The sequence below is a fragment of the Semicossyphus pulcher genome, unplaced genomic scaffold, assembly GCF_022749685.1.
Source record: "Semicossyphus pulcher isolate SPU_LCO1_2020_fin unplaced genomic scaffold, fSemPul1.0.p SCAF_8, whole genome shotgun sequence".
Lineage (NCBI taxonomy): Eukaryota > Metazoa > Chordata > Actinopteri > Labriformes > Labridae > Semicossyphus > Semicossyphus pulcher.
In genome coordinates, this window is record NW_027211759.1 from 8,889,037 (window position 1) to 8,907,365 (window position 18,329).

Consider the following 18,329-nt stretch of genomic DNA (forward strand, 5'->3'; position numbering starts at 1 on the left):
AGCACACTTCCCAGATATCCAGACAGTGTTGCATGTGTGACGTCCACGGTTGGCTCCGGTTGTAACTCTTGATTTTCCTGGTTGACGGTCGCTTTCCTTTTCAGACTGTTTGCTTCATCTGAGCGTCGAGTTTGTTTCTTTTTCTTTGGATTTTCACTTATTTTTGAAGTCTGTAATCATCGATCTTTTCTTTGTTTGTTCAGCCATAGTAGATTACTGTTTACTCGCAACACTTGCAGAGACCAGAAAAGTAGCCGCTTAGCTCTCTGGCAGACCAACCACTGCTGGCTGATGGAAAACGCGTCACTAACTGGGCGCCGCTTGATATTTTTTCCGTGAAAGTCGCACCAGACACCCAGTCTGTAATACTGCACGTGTAAAGGCTTTCATCAGTGGGCCATAGGCTCAATCACCATAGTGTTTCCTGATTGGGCGATAAATAATGACATAACAGACATTTATTTAGATGAAAATCTTCGAGATTATTACTTTAAAGACTTTACTTTTAAATCCCACTTCAATCCCATTTTCTTAAAGATTGTGAGAAAATCATGAAAGGTCATATTGTGAACCCAGCATTGGGATGTGTATCGTATCGTGGGTTGAGTGTACCGTTACATCCCTCCTTTGTTTGTTTTCACATCTAGTCCTTAAAGCGCTCAGCTTTCCAGCATCAGGCATTTATGGCCCTTAAGATCTGCACAACATCCAAATTCATAAAATTCCCATACTGACATGTCATGTAACTGTTCAAGGCATAAAAATATTTGAACGCGCTGAAGCTGCAGCCTGTAACACTGAGTTCAGCCTGGGTTAGTTTACATACCAGGAATTTTAGAGGTTTTGCAGCATGACAAGTAAAGTGCAATCACAGGTACTCATAGATTCAAACAAACACTACCTTTAAGTACTTCTTATGGTACGTCAATACATTTCAGAGGGTTTAAACACATAGAGATGTATGTGCTCAGTATTTTGTGTATTTATAAGAAGCATGTTTTATGTGGGCTTTCCTTAAACATGTGTTAAAGTGCTACTTGTGCAGATGCGGGCACACTCTCTGTAGCATGTACAGCAGAGAAAGTCTGCTCCATAAATTCCCACTAACGCTGCATCATAAAATGTCTTCTTTTTTTTTTTAATTGGACTTGATGCATCATTCCAGCGGAGCAGGAAATTGCACGTTTGAGCGAAACAAATATATATAGAGCATTAAACAATACAAAGTCATTTCCTTGTGTTATCTAACTCTCAGGATGTACAATCCTCTATGGTTACATGTCACAATCAGATATTGCTGCATGACATTTTGATTAGATTATATGTGATTAAACAATGAATTTGAAGAAATGTGAAGCTTGGTTATTGTAGCAACAGAAACTAGAGTCAGGAGATATCATGTCCGGTGGATATAATTCTATTGTATAACAAAGGTGTCAACCTGCTAAATGAATGACGTATTTAAGTGTTGCCAGATTAACTTTGTTTTTTTTTAAGGCCCTATTAAGATCTATTCTGTATTCTGGCAGAGAGTCAAGAAGGGCTGCAAAACAAGAGAAAAGGCTTCATATAATGGTACAGAGAGAGAAATATAACATCACAACAAACAGTTAGAAGGCACACAGAGGTCAGGGACTGAAAACTGCACTTCATCCTACACGGACATGTTGTACATACCTCATAATTCCCTTAGATGATTGCAAAGGAACATATGCAAATGTCCAGGTGGCCAGAGCTTCATTCATATTCTCAAGCTTTGAATTTAAATTGAACTCGTTACACGGGAAAAGGTTTAAGTTAATGGTTCAGTAAATATCCTGTAGTTGAAACGGCAAGAAAAAAACATCCCCCAGTCTGATGTTAAGTCCTTGATGGATGGTTTTTAAAGGCTTTTGCTGGCTGCTGTACAGTTGTGGGGAATGATATACGGCAGTAGTCAAATCAAGTTTAGTCTGTTGGAATAGCTTTATTTCACTTATGTCTGAAAGGGCTTTTAAGGCCAACAACGGCCCTGCTTCCCGGACCCAGCTCTGCTCTCTCAGAAGTAAAGACTCCTCGAAACACTCTGAAATAAAGTAAATAGAGGAAACCTCTGGAGGGGCAGGTCAGCAGTTTGACACAGTGGTGCCTAGTGGTTTGCCTGAGATCTGATTTGTCCACAGTTTCTCATTATCACAGAGCCAGTTACCCAAAAAGCACAGCTGTTTTTAATTCTGAAACCATAAATATTAGTTTGTACAATTTCTTAAAGACAAAACAACAGGAAGCACAACAAACACAAAGCAGGCATAAAAGGTAAAGAGCAATTCCCATACTTTTTTAAACCAAGACCTTTTTTTTCATTTATTTTTACATATTTGGGGTGAAATTAACTAATAAAGCCTTGGAATTAGTCCACTTGATCACCTCAGCCAGCTCATCAGTATCCTATATGCACGGAAATGCGTGTTTTTGCCCGACTTCTAATTCACGACACAGCTCACCTATCTCAAGATTTCAGAGTGACCTTTCCTTGAAGAGTTGAAGCTAAATCCAAAAGGGCAACTGGACTTGTTCTTGAAGACGTAGTAGTACTACTTACTAATGTCCTACAGAGGCTTATATTTCTAGTCAGTTTAGAACCGAAGAGGACTTTCAGATGAGATGTCTTCAAGAACTTCCACCAGGTCCCTTTTGGATTAAGTTTAGAATTACCAAGACCTGGAGATCCTTGAGCAACACTTCTGTTTCCAGTTAAACAAAAATTATCTTATTCTTTAACCAAAAGGTCTATCTCTGTAGGAATGTCATTTTTTTAAAGGAGGACGTTTCATGAAATCTGATAAATGGCCTCAGGTGAGTCAGTGTTGGTTGGAGCTCAAGACTGCAAGATTGAAAATGTAAAAAAATAAATTAGGGGAGTTTGAAAAGAAATAATTTGACCCCGTCTTCATTGCTGCTTGAGGCTAACAGCTACAGGCTATACCAGCATTACACACCTGGATTTCTGACTTCTTTGTCAAGTGGGAGTTGCATTATGAGTACTGCAGGCTCTAAGTTTTGAGAAAAAAAAGAACTATATCTTCTTCTCCATCCATTTCTACCATTTTAAACAGAAAGTCCTTGGTTTGTCCTTGATTGTTGGGAAGACTAGAAAGGCATTATATGAGCGCAGTCCATTTAGTGTAGAAAGTGTGGTAGGAGAGCATTTATACAATTGTGGAGTAATCCTTTAGTAGCACTGCTTCAAACCAAAAACAGACTTTGAGAAGCTTAATAACTTCTCAGCTGAATGAAAATACAACTTCAAAACACTAACACAACCTTATGAATGGCAATGATATAATGAAATTACTGTCAACATGAGAGGCTTGTTTTCTTAAGTTTAAAAACATATGGATGGTTCAGGTTGTTGGATTGTTTTAAGGCGTAGCTGCTAAACATAACAGTTGCAGCCCTCTTACTTAAAAAGTAAATAAGAATTAATTAAAAAATAAGCTATGAAAACTTTCCCAGCGTTATGATGAAGAAATCTTTCATCCAAGCTGAAAGCAAAAAGTACACAACTCATTCATAAGCACGACCACAGCTCCAGTACTTGTCTTTATGGTAGTTTAGCGCCAGGCTATAAACGCCTCCCATTGTCCTTCCTTTATTTGCTTTTGTGATGGTAAAAGTAATTATTTATGTGCAGGGAGAACAAACTGTCTTTGGGCCATGAGATGTTAGCAGTCGGGCTGTGTCTGTGGCACCTTCAGCTGACCTATTTTAACAGCAGGCAAATAATGCCCTCCCCTGTCTGTGTATTCCCAGTGTCAACACAGTTTGCCGTAATGTATTTGCACAGGATATGCACCAATGAACGAAATGGGAACACAGAATAAACACGAAGCAGGAGTGTTCATTATCATGTCTGGCTACCACTGTTACCTCACAGATCACACTGTACCTGGCTGGTGCAGGTAGACCGCTATCACACAGCAAACTTTAATATGAGCTCTGTTTTCGATGACTTTGAAAGTTGTTTTCTCTCTGGAGTTTGCACCACATGTTGTTTGGGATAAAGTTTGATTATGCACAACTTTTGTGTAAAATAATTGACCAGTCAGATTCCTTCTTTTTTTGTTAGTGTTCATTTATTAGGCTGGTGTGACCCTCCAACTGAAAACAAGTTTCAATCAACAGTTATTCTATTTTAAGAGGGTATTTAACATGTATTTCTGCATATGTTAGTTATTGGCCTCAGCAGCTAACATGAAAGTTTTTAACCCTTCCTAAATTTGGCCACCTGGGGCTGTAAACAGAGTTAATTTTGGCAGCTTTTTTAGATTCAGTCTTAGTCTTTAAACGAAAATGCTCATTAATTTTAGTCACATTGTAGTCATTTTTGCCCTCCAAGTTTTAGTCCAGTTTTTCTCAATAAAAAGTCATCGATACCGGTATCGGGTGGTATTGGAGCTGAAGTACTCGTATTCGTAAAACTACGCCGATAAAACTGCACCCGACACCACTTTACAGCTTGACGTTACCCTCCCTTTGTTTAAAGTCGAGCTGAAACAGCATTTCAAGAGTATCTAGCTTCTGTATCGTGACGTATTTCCGAGTGAAACAGGACGTGCAGGCGGGACATATCATTAGAGGGATTTGATTTGATCGTTGAGAAGTGGGCATAAACAGACGTTCTCCACAGCACAGTAGCTAGCTAACTGACCGAACGTTCTTGGTGCTCTGCAGCTAAATGTTGCAGATTGATTGGTTGAAATTGGTTGGTTCTAGCCTACGTAAGCACACGGGATATTTTTTTTTTTACAGGAAGAAAAAATGATCTGATTTTGATATAAGAATAAGAAGAAACGGATTTTCTGTATTTTTTTGGGCCTATATTGTCAAACAGATGCACAATATTACCGGGGATGTGATCTAAAAGGATTAAAATGAAATTTTTCATTTCACCTCGACTTTAAGCAGGTAGGCGGAGAAGAAGCAGCACTGACATATTCACTCACGGCCAAACTGAGGCTAACAGAGTGTAACATAAATATTAAGGCAAACTAAGTTACATATTTATGGACGCACACACGATAAAAAGAGACCGTCGGTGATCACTGACGTCTTGAGTAGTGCTGCGTTCAGGTGCGCTCCGAAATGGGAGTGTTCACCACGTGACCTTTTTTACACTATATGTGGTATGTTGTGTTATACTGAAATCCACTGAACGTGTTGTAGGTTACACGAAACACTGGATTGCGATTTTATGCTTGGTCCTAAGTTGTCATCATCACTTCTCATTTAAACAGTCTGAAGCACACAGCCGATGATTGCTACTTTTTGTGAAGAAGAATGTCGCATAAAACACCCCTTTTTCTGTGAGTGCACACAGAGCCTGAAGCAGAAAGCCTGGGTTAACAGAGAAAGTTCATAACCACCTTTGCGATACCTTATCTCTAACTCTCTAACTGATGTTTGAGGCTTTAAAAAATCATGCATTTTGAATGTCTGACAGCCACCACTCACATTTTAGTCCCGTCTCGTCTCACTGACAAATACAAAACATACGTGTCGTCAGAGTTTTTATTTTCAGAGCTCTATTTTTAGCTCGTCAGCGTCTCGTCTTCATGGAAAACTGTTTGTCTGTCATAATTTCCGTTAACGAAATGAACACTGGTAAGCACAACTTTAATACATCATGAGGTTATTTTATTCATTAGCATTTGTATGAGTTGTTTTCTGGCCATGTGATGAAAAAAAGTCCAAATTCCTCATTTCTGTTCATTTCATTAAATGTGTTTATGTCATTTTTGGTTGTGTTTTCTATGAAGATATAAAACGTATTTGTGAATTGTTAACAGACAATTTTTTTCATCTGTGTCTCAACAATACATCTGATTTTGCAAGACAAAATCCTTTTGTTTCGTCTTAAGCATCATTAATATTCTATAGTTATATTTTGGCACTTGGTTTGGGTAAGATCAATCTCCGAACCAATCAGCTGATGGGGATTTAGCCTCTTGGGCGTTGGCCGATATTTTGATACTTCCAAAGTATCAAGCTAAGATCTGGATAGTTGAAAGCTTTATAATCGTCAGGAGATGGCCGATGGTGCCCGAAATTGCATTTTGCCCAATGCCTTGACAGATTCTGCATTCATATGTAGATATCTGTAAAGGGTGGGTTAGGGAAGTATCAACTGAAAGCATGTTCTCCTCGTAACCTTAACCAAAGTGTTGATGATGATGATTAGTTATAACCAATGAATGGATTCTGTAGAATCTCAAAGTCCTTCCGTTTGTACTACTGCCATTTACCCAAAATCATCCATGTGTCCTGAAAAAGAAATATTATTGCTTCTGAGCATAATAAAGTTAGCAATTATGTCTTGCAATCGAGCAATATATAAAGTTTATATAACGCACTTGTGTTGCAAAAACTTTGCCATGAAACAGCCAACAGTCAGTCAGCTTTCTGCGTCGGATTTAATCTATACTTTGATTTGATATACTTCTTTTATATAGTTCTTTCTTTTTCCTTAAGCTGTCCTTGAACTTTGAAGACTGCTAAAAAGTCAAACACATTTCTCACTGTGTGCGCACAGACATCCAGACACGCTGTGAAGAGATAAATATCCAGCTGTCTGGCAAAGGGCCTTTTCTTTCTCTTTTAGGACCTGCCACTGCTTCTTAAGGAAGATCCTAATCCCCGGCTTCACTTTTTTTCCTTTCCATCCAGATTCTTTATTCCTTTATTTTTTAACTGACTTATTATATCTGACTATAATACTATCCTTATCACATTACGTAAACAGATCGAACACAGTCCTTCTTTAAACCTGCCCAACTCTATTATGCATTAAATCAATATATCATTAGATAAGCTCCTCGGTCTGGGCCACGCGACTGATTAAACACTGAGACGAAAGCTAAATATAAGCTGTGATTACATGCTGTGTTTGTCAAAGGCTTTGATATGATAATGCATTCTTATCGTCGTATGTGCTGAACAACGCTTACATCTTATTTCAGGTTGTTAAAACCTTTTCCTCTGTTTAGCTTCATTGCAGTAAAGTTAAATTGCCGTGCTCTGTTTATTGGTAGAATAAATAGTGGAACATGCTGTGCAATTACTAACAAGTGCTTTAAACATCTCTTCCACAAGATTACCTGACCTGTGTATAAGGGCAACATATATTTCATCAATTTGTACCGTTCATGCAGGTTAGTGAATGTGAAGTAATGAACCCAATTGATAATAATAATAATACCAAAATTGTCTCTAACTGTTTATAAAGTTGGTCATCGCCATCCTGGGTTTTTTTTTTAAGCCAGAAGCGACTATATATAATAAAGAGGACAGAAAGACATTGCTACAGCTATATCATGCTTGAGAGGTTCTGTAGTAGGGATTGGTCGATTACCCTAAAGCATTAGCAGCTTTATAGTCATTTTAAGTGGGACTATAATTTACAAAATGAACACCATTGTGTATTGAAGAACACTTGAAAGGAGCGATTGAGGCCATAAATCTCTGCCACCATATGCTAAACGTAGCTTGTTTTAATTTTTAGGCACAGTAGTATTTCAAGCAATGACTGTATATATAGAAGGAAGACGGGTCTCCTCCTCTCATTTTACAAAATTGATGCTAACATAGCCCCCCGTGACGGGTGCTGCCATCTTGCGATGGTGATGTCATTTGGAGCCAGAGTTGCGCAGTAGAGATCGGCGGGTGGCGCCACCGTTGCCACTTCCGCTAACCAAAAACAAAACAGCAAAGATCCCACACGCAGCCGTGTTTAACAGCAGAACAGCGTCTTTGTGTCGGTCTGAAGCAGACGCTCACATAAATGGAAACTTCAATGACTGTAGTGATTGTTTTAGTTACGTCTCCTCTCGCCGTTCCTCCTCTACTCTGCTAATCCGGCGGGAGCCGTATTTGTCAACAGAGCTGTCAATCCTCCTTTTTACAGCATCAAATAATTAATTAAAAATAAACTTGTCAGAAAAATGAACACTTAGATGTAAATCAGCATGATAAGAACTAACTATAATGACAGTAACCATGTTTGAGAAAAATGTATTCGGCGTGTATTTGGATTTTATAGTTTGACTCATGTCCCACCTGTTAAGTAAGTATCTGTCACTTTTAGGGAGCTGTCATGTCGTCCATCTTTTTATACAGTCTATGATTTCAATGCTAATGCTAATGCTGATGTCTGCATGCTAACATGCTCACAATGATGATGCTGAATAGCTGATGTAAAGAAGCAAAAATATTGACCATGTTAAGCCTCCATGTAAAGCACAGCTGAGTGTCATGTGAATGTAACTGTAAAAACCAAGTAGTGGGAAAGAAATCATTGCAATGTATCCAGTATTTGTCTGATAATTCAAGTAAATAAATGTCAACTTTATGGTCAGAGGCTCACTCCTGTGGTAAGCATTAATATTTGTTCCAAGGTTCTTAGCAATCCATCAAGTAGTGGTTGAGACATGCAGACTCAAACAACAGTGGTGGATGGACAGACCAACAGGCTGATAGCATCACTAAAAATACACAACCCCCCATTCAAAACGGGTGAACAGATTAATTTGTAAACAGATATTTAAATGCCTTATCACGCCTTCATGCTTAAATGCACACTGTACAAATACACAAAGGCCGTGCCTGTGCAAACAGACATCCTCACAAGCCACCGCTGTAGTATTATCCATAACAGCAGGCAGACCAGGTCTAATGTCTGAAGGAGATGATTAATTGAGCCTCAGTTGACACATAAAGACAAAGACTACAACAGCCATGATTGCAAATTGAAGTTCAGCAGGTAGATGATATAAGAAGCTGTCGTCTACATTTTTCATCCTCTCAGCTCAGACACTATGATATTTACTGTGATATTTAATGCCTATAAGTAACCAGGAAACCCAGAATGCAAACACAGATGCTCACAAATGCATAACGTTCCACTCCCTCCTCCATCTTCTTCTACCCGTCCTAAAACTGTCATACCTTATAAATAGTTTTAAGGCCTTTGTCGCAGCAAAAGTAAAAAAAAAAGCATGAATAATGGTTTAGGCACTGGGACCTGGGATTAATACAGTATGCTTATGCAAGTGGAAAAACTGCTTGGGTGTGAAGTATGGCTCTGTGGAAGTGTTCTGCAGGTTGTAGGTTCAGCTCACTCAAAACGTAAGGTGAGATAGTATTTGTTACAGATCCTTCATACTCAATCAGCTCTGTAGATGAAATATGAGAACTATCTTTTCTCCATTAAAAGTTGTCTTGTACAGTTTGTGGAGCTGCTTTTTACCAGGCACAGTTTTTTGCATAATATATAATATAATAATAAAAGAAATACATGATATAAGGCAACCCTTAGCATGGTTTAATAACTTAGGTAATGGCTAACAGAATGATTCACTAATGCTTTCATAATTATATGAAGTCATTCATATGGTTTCTGCAATAATCCATCCAGTCTGCATTGGATTTTAGTCCAGATTCTCTGCAATCTTTACCTAACAGGGGCAATTTATCGATTTACTGAAATCTTCCTGATGAATTAAATGGTTTAAAATACAAAACAAGTTCCCCGATTTTACAATACAAAATCATTTAGTTTCAAATTAAGCATCATTACTATTCTAGAGTTGTATTTTGGCACTTGATTAGGGAAAGATCAATCTCCGAACCAATCAGCTGATGGGGATTTCGCCTCTTGGGCGTCGGCCAATATTTTGATACTTCCAGAGTATCAACCTGATATCTGGATCATTTAAAGCTTTATAATTGTCACCAATTGTGTCTGAAATTGCATTTTGCCTAATGCCTTTTTTCACTTTTCACATCTGCATTCAGATGCAGATATCTGTTTAGGGAGGTTAAGGTGGGACGAACTGAAAGCATGTTATTCTCAGAACATTAACCAAAGTGTTTATGATGGCTATAACCAATGAATAGATTCTGAAGGGGGGACTTGTAAGGCTTGGCAACCCTACAGCTCTTTTCTTATAACTATTTGTTGAAGATCCCTTTAGCACTCCATTTTGTGACTGATATGTTTTCCAGACAAAAAAACTCATCTTGTTGAATCGATGGGTCACAAGTATCCATCCATCCAACCATTATCATCTATACCGCTTATCCTGTTCAGGGTCGCAGGGAGCTGGAGCCTATCCCAGCTGTCATTGGGCGAGAGGCGGGGTACATCCTGGACAGGTTGCCAGTCAATCACAGAGCTGACACATATAGACAAACAACCACTCACGCTCAGGTTCACATCTATGGGCTAATGAGCATGTACCCAGAGGTAAACCACCACAGGGAGAAGAAGCAAACTCCACACAGAAAGGCCCCCTACGTCCAAACCGGGATTCATACCAGGAATCTTCTAGCTGCGAGGCCGCAGCGCTTACCACTGCACCACTGTGCAGCCTGAGTTAATCAGTCAACTTAATATATATAGCCTCAGATCAGATTAATAGTAATTATTTACAGAGACCTAACAACCATTTTTCAGTTAGCTCGAAATGTAGACCATGTACAACACAGCCGGCATGTGTAGCTTGTGTAGATACGGTGCTGTCCACAGAGCTCTACACAGTGACTATCATTCTGTGACCTTTTATGACTTTGATTTACTTACTGGGGTTTGGTTGAGTGAAGAGTGTTAAAGCGTTCAGCATCCTGTCCGCTCACTGCGCTTTCAGCCCGGGTGCATCAAAAAGCAGCAGATGTTGGTCCAGATTACGGCCACATTACATCGTTAGAGCTAGTTTCCTCTTTACCCCGAGGCACTTGTTCAGCTCTGTAACCAAAAGATTAGAAGTGGTCACCAGTCTGTATGAACACACTGAAGCTGAACGGGAAATAGAATTAGGAGTTTTTCCACCCCTGAGGGCCGTAACCCTCATATTTTCCGTCCCTGTCCTGGTGTGATGCTTTGAGGAACCTTATTTCTGAACAAAAACTCAAGGCAGAGCTTACACTGTTTGATTTCCTATCCTCTAAATTGTTCTTTAATGTCGTCCCGGGATAGGACAGTGGTTTTGATGAATGTAATTCCCTTCTGTTCTCTATATCTCACAGATATTAAAAGGGCCCTGGGTCACTGACACAGAAAGGCCATGCTTACTGATCTTATTATATTGGGTCACTTCCTTTGCCGTTGGAGGAGCGTAGAGTCACTGCTGGGATGAAGAGTGTGAATCATAAAGCATTTTTTAATATGAGATGTGTTTTGGCTCTTCTCTTTCTTAAGTTGGGAGCTTTTAGTTAATGTACAGTACTGTAGAAAAGTTTTAGGCAGGTGTGAAAAAATGCTATATAATAAATAAATAATAATTGTTTATTTTTATCAATTTACAAAATGATAAGTGAGCGAAATTCTGATAGGTACACTTGCACAAAGTCAGGGATTTTGTAGGATTAGGTCAGGTGTATGATCAACCAATTATACCAAACAGGTGCTAATGATCATCAATTTCACATGTAGGTTGAAACACAGTCATTAACTGAAACAGAAACAGATGTGTAGGAGGTTTAAAACTGGGTGAGGAACAGCCAAACTCTGCTACCAAGGTGAGGCTGTTGGAGACAGTTTCATGTCACAGGTCATACACCATGGCAAGACTGAACACAGCAACAAGACACAAGGTAGTTATACTGCATCAGCAAGGTCTCTCCCAGACAAAGATTTCAAAGCAGACTGGGGTTTCAAGATGTGCTGTTCAAGCTCTTTTGAAGAAGCACAAAGAAACAGGCAACGTTGAGGATCGTAGAAGCAGTGGTCAGCCAAGGAAACTTGGCAAACTGGCAGAAACCAGTGGGACCCAGGTACACCCATCTACTGTCCGGAGAAGTCTGGACTTCATGGAAGAGTTGCAGACAAAAAGCCATACCTCCGACATGGAAACAAGGCCAAGCGACTCAACTATGCACAAACACATAGGAACTGGGGTGCAGAAAGATGGCAGCAGGTGCTCTGGACTGATGAGTCAACATTTGAAATATTTGGCTGTAGCAGAAGGCGATAAGAGCTCCCTGATACCCCTACCAGAGTGTCTAAAGGACATCAAGGCATGGATGGCTTTTAACTTTTTAAACTTAAATGAAGACAAAACTGAGGTCATGGTGTTTGGACCCAGTCGAGGTTGTGATGTCCCTCCTATAGACCTGGGCTCCCTGCAGTCATATGTAAAATCCATAGTCACAAACCTCGGCATCAAAATGGACAGTGATTTTAAACTTGATAAACAGATAAACTCAGTAGTTAAAACAAGTTTTTATCATGTGAGGCTTTTATCTAAAATTAAATCTGTTGTATCTTTAAATGATTTTGAGTGCCTCATTCATGCTTTTATCTCGACCCGTTTGGACTACTGTAATGCACTTTACACTGGCATCAACCAGGACTCCCTCGCTCGCTTACATTTAGTCCAAAACACGGCTGCTCGTCTCTTAACAGGAACGCGCAAGCATGAACACATTACCCCCGTTCTCGCCTCCCTCCACTGGCTCCCTGTCCATTTTAGAATTAATTTTAAGATTTTATCGTTTGTTTTTATTAATTTTAAGATTTTATCGTTTGTTTTTATTAATTTTAAGATTTTATTGTTTGTTTTTAAGTCGTTAAATGGTCTGGCGCCTCAGTACATCACAGACCTCATACACACCTACACCCCCTCAAGAGCATTGAGGTCCGCTGATCAGCTGCGTCTTGTCATCCCAAAAAGCAGACATAAGACCAGGGGTGACCGTGCTTTTTCAGTGGTAGCTTCTTAATTGTGGAATGAGCTACCCACCCACGTCAAAATGGCCCCCACTCTAGATACTTTAAATCTCGTCTTAAAACGCATTTTTATTCCTTGGCTTTTAATCCAGCATGAGAGTTGTGTGGTCTCTGTTTGTCTTTTATTGTTTCTAAATCATTGGTTGTTGTTTTGTGTTTTATGTATTTCTTAGTGCTTTTATTTTACTGTGTTTTTTAATCTTTTACTTTTTATATATTTATTTTAACATTTGAATTTTACTTACTTACTGTTTTTATCTGTTGTGCAGCACTTTGGTAACCTTGTTGTTTTTAAAATGTGCTATATAAATAAAGTGGATTGGATTGGATCGGATTCTCCTCATATTCTACAACCACTAGGCCATTTACAGAGTTTTCCCTCAATAATCTCAATAATCAATTTTAATTTACTTTGCTTCGTATTGCTGTACTACCAACTTAAAATTCATATCCTGAGAAAAGCAGGTTAAGATCGTAATTCATGTGCAACAACTTTCTTACTTATTAAGAAGCAGTTAATAGGAGGTAAATGTGGGAAAAACGTTTAGTTCATGACCTAGTTGTTATGTATAGAAAAGGCACTAACAAGAGTTTTATAATAACTAGCAAATAAGCTCCAAACATGCATGTTAATGAGGACTCGTAAATAATCATCTTAATTATCGCTCACTGTATTGACTAGTAACAAGTAGTAACGACTTTATCAGACAGATGATCTGCACCCTGAAATGAAAGTGAAAGTCTAACACTGGTGATGAATCCAGGTAGGCAGACACCAAACAGGTTTCAACCTAACCAGTATGGAAGAGACAGAGTGGCTGACATGAGGAGGGCATATTTAGAAAATGTAGTACAGTATGCCAAGTCTACATACGTAGTTGTATCGATGTTTACCTAAAAATTCTACCTCTAATATGATTTAAACCAGGATAAGTGTTGTTGCATGTGTGTTTAACTATTCAGAAAGCTGCACTGTGATTCTTTTATGCCCTACACAATGAGGCACATGAGTAGATTACGAATTAAAGACAGGTTACAGGTTGAAACACATCACCCACACAGGCTGGTTGCTGCATGCAGAGTGTGTGTGACGTGACTTGACACTTATTAGCATTAAAGGTACAGTCACTGTACCAACTTCATCAAGGTTAAAAGGCCATTGATGCAAGACAATGTTGGATATGCCTTTAAGAACACTTGCAAAGTAGTGCACTGTTTTTTATTATCTCAACTGCCTCATACTGCCGTTAGCGATCCTTTGCTGCACTGATTTGTGAGTTTACTGCGTACAGGTATGAGAATATGTTTAATTTTTCTGTCTCTACTTGATAATGATTTGACCAAGTACAACATTAGACAATGTAGTAAACAATATCTGAATTCTGGTATTCACTTTTGTTGAAACTGATTTGTTATGGGTAGGGTTTCAAAGATGTGACGTTTTGGAGTGGAGAAATGTGCACACTGCAAGACAACAACAGACAGTGGCTGTGGAGTACGAATCTGTCATTTGAGCTTTTGTATTTTGCATGTGCTTGAGTATTTTAGTGAAACTGTCTGGCAAAGAAATACTTAACAATATAAGGACTCTTATTCTGAAACCTTGGTAAAATTACCTTTGTTAAATATACAGCTCTGTGACACATTGTTTTTCACAGCCGTTGATGTTGTCTCCAACAACCATGAATACAAATACCTCTTAAATCTATTGTCCGTACTTCAGTTAGGGATTGTACATAACTCATGTAAAACACATTGTGAAGATATTGTGGGACAGCTCTAAGTTATTTCCTGCTCACTGATAAATGTAGGTTAATATACCTTCAAATAGACTTTGAACCTAAATGTTTATAATCTTCTGGCCTGTGCATCTTCTCTTCAGATAATGGAGGAAATAAACTTATTGGAGAGTGCAGGAATTCAGCCACAGCCAGCTGTCCCGCTGTCTCCATTCATCTATGTTCCCCCCATGCTGAGAGATGGTGAGTGTTACCATGTCTTCATTAGCTACAGCAGCACTGACTCCCAGTGGACCCACTCCCTCATCGAGCAGCTGGAGGCCTGCGGCCTGGAGGTCTGCTACCATGAGCGTGACTTCACTCCAGGCCGCACCGTGTTGGAGAACATGTCTGACTGCATCCAGGAGAGCCAGAAGGTCCTGCTGGTTCTCAGCCCAGAGTTTGTGAGGAGCCGCTGGTGTCTCCTGGAGGCCAACATGTCTCTGTTCAGGGACTGCCTGGAGAGGAAGCCCATCGTCCCAGTGCTGCTGGAGCCGGGAGTCTCCATTCCTCTCCACCTCTGCCACCTCACCTACCTGGAGGCCAACGACCCCGACTTTAAGAACAAGCTGCTCAAGATGCTCTGCACCCCCAACCAGCAGCTTCAAGGCTCCACTGTGGTTCCCTTCCAGCCTCCCTCTATCTATAATGGGAAGGCCCTGCAGCCTTTGACGGCTGTCAATGAGGAGGGACTCTATAAATGGGATTCTGGTCAGTTCAGCGACATGGAGGTGCCGGACCAGCTGCGCCTGATCATTGAGGACCACGACAAGTACAGAGAGGCTGTGAGGATGATCAACAGTGTCTCTCAGAATAAAATCTACTCAGTCTGGACAAGAGGACTGTTGTTTTTCACTGTTGGATTACTAGTTGGTGTTACAGGGCTTATAGGTTCATTTTTAACAGGTTGGAATACAGGTTTACACAGACATGAAAAAAACCAACGTTCGGTGTTCATTTTTCTATGTCTGATTCTTGTTTTTTTGGGGTTAGGTATACAGGTTGGTCTCTGGAAAAAGGATGAAGTGAAGTACATGGTGAGGGAGATGCAGAAAGCTGTAGGACAGGCAAACATAATCCTCTATGACGAGAAGGTGTTAATGGGATGTTGTTCAAATTCAAAAATCTATCTGGTGTATGTTTCTCTGGACGGCTGCAAACAAGAGTTTTCAGAGACATTTTCTGATCAGGTTGTTGCTGAGGAAATGTTTCAAAGAGCTCTGATGTTCTTCTCACCAGGTTACACCTGCTGCCTTGCTAAAAGACACTTTCCCTTTCCCCGGCCCAGCTCCACTGGTCACCTGGAGGGAGGGGTGTGTTTCTGTCAGTATGTCTCCCAGCAGCTCAGTATAGATACATGGGAATAGCAGAAACATGATGGACCTGGATTGGAGCTGAATATTATCAGTCTGTGCTTGTAATGATTATGGACAAACAGTTATTTCCTTTGTTTATGATCATTTTATAAAGAATTCCAAGCAATAAGTTACCATACAATAAATGTATGGCCTATAATTTTGCCAAAAATCTGTTTTGGTTTCTTTTCAATGCTCTGCAGAATAATGGGAGCAGCAGAAACAAGATCGACCAATTCATTTCAATTTTTATATTTCCACTAATTGATGCCCCTGAGGCTATTACACGTTTGTCAGTGCACACTGTACAAAGTGTAACAGAAAAAGAAGTTTAGAATATTATAAAAATATTGTCCACCAAAGCTGTGTAAGGTGATGACTAGAATGCTCACAAAAGCATAATGTATATACCTTAGATCTATAGGTTTTGTATTGATACCATAAGCCTTAAGCAGACCTGTGTTGTCTTATTCCACACGTACACAGGTATTTTTCAAAACGTAGCTTTTTCTCTGTGTGTTTTCGTCCACACACAAACGCTGTTTTAGGTCACTGAAAACTGATCTCTTGTAACAGTCCGGCCAGGATGAAGACTTTCAGAAACTTCGTTTCCATGGAAACGTAGGAGGGAAAAACTCCCTTTTTGTTTTGAAAAATACCCGGGTACGTGTAGACATGGTCTAAGACTGACCCAATCAACATGTAACGTCTGAACTAATACAAGGCTTAGGGAGTCATTAAAGGCACAGTTACTTCACTCATGTTTGAAGCTCTCTAGACATCAGAAACGGACGCTGTCCCTTTAACAAACCTTAAAAAAGAACAGTGAGGGTGTTTTCCTTTTTCTCTTTACTGTGTTTAGTTTCGGTTCTTGTTCACCCGCATAGTACAATCTCTCCTCGTATGTTTGCCTGAATTTACTGTGTCATGGACAGGTATGAGTGTACACAGCTGCTTACTGTATGATGTCTTTGTCGTGTGATTACAGTTTTCATTCTTTAAAAGAGTACTTGGACACTGTTGTGATCTTTTTTTAGGCAAATTAAGGGAGGTTTGAAAGCTAGCCTAGAGCTGAATGAACTTCCTGGTAACATTTAAGTCTGTTATATTTGCATTTTGTACAGCATGGATCTTCATAACTCTAAATAACTTTGTATTTAGCCTTTAAGAGACTCATATTATCCTCTTTATACACTAATACGTCACACACTGTGTATTTATATCAGCACTTATTTCTTTGAATAGACGTTATTCTGCAGTACTTTTTAAGATTTTTACTATATTTATAACTGAAACAATTGAAAATCTTTGTTGTGTTGTATTAATTTTACAGTATACAGTGTCATTTGTTTTCATTTTATTAACTGGACTCATATTTGCAACAAACCTTAACTTGTGTTAGAATCATTTGTTCAGAGTTAGATGTGGGAGGAGAGACGTTGATCTGTGTTAAATGAACTGTATTTGTTGTGTGAATGTAAATGAAAAAGATATAAATGCCCAACTGAAGGCTTAAAGAAAGGCACAAAGTGTTCTTGTTGTCATTGTGGATTTACATATTAATGCTGGGCTTTTCAGTTCACTCAGAGAAGCATGCAGATGATCCGGCAGATTAGCAATAATGACATTAAATTAAGTGTTTATGTCTATGTTTTGTCCACATAGTCTGCTTATAATACACTCTCAAATAACAGAGCTCACAATAAATCCCTTCAAGGTAACTATAATGACTTCATCAACTTAAAGTAATAATCTCAAAGATTTTCATTTAAATAAATGTCTGTTAAGTCACTATCTATCGCCCAATGAGGTAACACAAAGGTGACTGAGCCTGTGGCCCACTGATGAAAGCCGTTGCATTTGCAGTATTACAGACCGAGTGTCTAGCGACACGTTTTCCATCAGCCAGCAATGGTTGGTCTGCCAGAGAGGGTAGGCGGAGCTAAGCGGCTGCTTTTCCGGTCTCTGCAAGCGTTGCGAGTAAACACTAATCTACTATGGCTGAACAAACAAAGAAAAGATGGATGACTACAGATACAACTTCAAAAATAAGTGAAAATCCAAAGAAAAAGAAACAAATTTGACGCTCAGATGAAGGCAAACAGTCTAAAAAGGAAAGCGACCTTCAGCGAGGAAAATCAAGTTACAACCGTAACAAAGGGAGCCAACTGTGGACATCTGGTTATCTTGGACATATGTCCCCATACTGGCCTTTTATTGTCATATGGTGCCACCAAATAGAATGAAACTGAGAACTACGAGATTATCAGTTTAGGTTTTTAATTGTATTTCAATTCAGTATTCAAGTAAAACTTTGCTTTCACTTCACATCTTATACTTGTAGTTAATTGTTTATTGATTATGGAACAAGTAGCAATGTTTGTGTACAATAATATCCAGGTTAAAAAAAAACACCTGCATCATCTACACACA